This window comes from Microtus ochrogaster, chromosome 2 (genome assembly GCF_000317375.1).
Source record: "Microtus ochrogaster isolate Prairie Vole_2 chromosome 2, MicOch1.0, whole genome shotgun sequence".
Lineage (NCBI taxonomy): Eukaryota > Metazoa > Chordata > Mammalia > Rodentia > Cricetidae > Microtus > Microtus ochrogaster.
Window position 1 is genome coordinate 42,316,100 of NC_022010.1, and position 1,399 is coordinate 42,317,498.

The 1,399-nt window shown below is 52.0% G+C and overlaps 1 protein-coding gene across 1 annotated transcript in view; it reads right to left on the reverse strand.

The window, feature by feature from the left end:
• Iqcg (IQ motif containing G) overlaps positions 1-1,399 on the reverse strand; it is a 29,873-nt gene that overhangs the window by 16,468 nt on the left and 12,006 nt on the right. The gene's annotated exons all lie outside the window — the stretch shown is intronic.

The window sequence follows — 1,399 nt, forward strand, 5'->3', positions numbered from 1 at the left end:
CAGAAGTCACAGCAGCTAAAAGCTGGACAGGGGGACGGGGCTGGACCTGTGGCTCACACCTATAATCCTAGCTGTTGGAAATTGGAAGGAGCACCACAGTCCAAGGCCGTCCTGGATCCCTAGACTACACACAGCAGCTTCGGGGCCAGCCTAGGCTACAGAGACCTTGTCCCAGAAAAGAAACAGGGGCTTGGGAGATGGCTCAATAGATAAAGTGCTTGCTATACAAGTGACAAGACCAAAGTTCAGATCCCCAGAACCCATGCAAAGCAGGGTGTGATGGCAGCCTGCTGGTAATTCCAGAATCTGGAAGGGGGGAGGAGACGGGGTCCCTCTGGAGCGAGCTAGCTAGGAAGTCAGACGTCTAGGTGGAGAAGGTAGGGAAGGGAGTGGAGATAACACCAATCTCAGGTGTGCACATACACACACACGCACACATACACACACATGTGTGCGCTCACACACGTGTGCACATACACACACGTGTGCATGTACACACACGTGTGCACATACACACACGTGTCTACGCATGCAAAAATGCTTATATATGTGCATGTCACACATCAAAAAAGAAAACTAGAAAGTTGGCTTGTCCCTGTCACCGCCTTTCAGCTGTTTCTGCTGGTGCCCAGGGGCCAGTGCTTCTGCAGCTTCTTGTTGCAGAGCGCAGCTGTTACAGCAGAGACACCTGACGGCCGAGTGCTCAGCCCTAAGTGGGGCATCTCTGCCCCTCCTTCCCATATGGGGGGGGGACATGAGAGCAGAGAAGGGGTCAGTGTTGTGGGATGCTGTCCTCCAGCCATGGCACAGCTTGGCACTCTGGAACTTTCAGCATCTGGGACCAAGATGGGACCCACCCAACATGAGGTCACAGAGTGACGAGGACAGCTGAGCAGTGAAATCTCATCTGAGGAGAGGGAGAGATTTTCTTCCGTGGGATAGCCACTGGGGAAGTCCTCTCTCAGGTAATCACCCCTCATTAGACACAGGTCTCAGAAAGAAGAAAGGAGACCCATGAGAAGAGAGCTGGGAGCTGGCTAGGAAGAGGAGGCATGGGAAGGAGTCGAGAGCCAGTGAAGGAACTACATTTTACATGCCTGGATGAAATGTTCTAAGGGAACCCTTATGTAAAATTAATCTATGCTAATACATCCTTCTGTTAAAACAAGCACGCTGAATTCCAGGTGCACACTGTAATCCTGGCACTTGGAAGGTATAAGCAAGACAGTGTAGTTCAAGGTCACCTCAGCTATGTGGTAAGGTTGAGGCCAGCCTGGGCTACACAAGATTTTGTTTTTAAAAAAAGGAAAGAGAAAGCCGGGCGGTGGTGGCGCACGCCTGTAATCCCAGCACTCGGGAGGCAGAGGCAGGTGGATCTCTGTGAGTTCGAGTCCAGCCT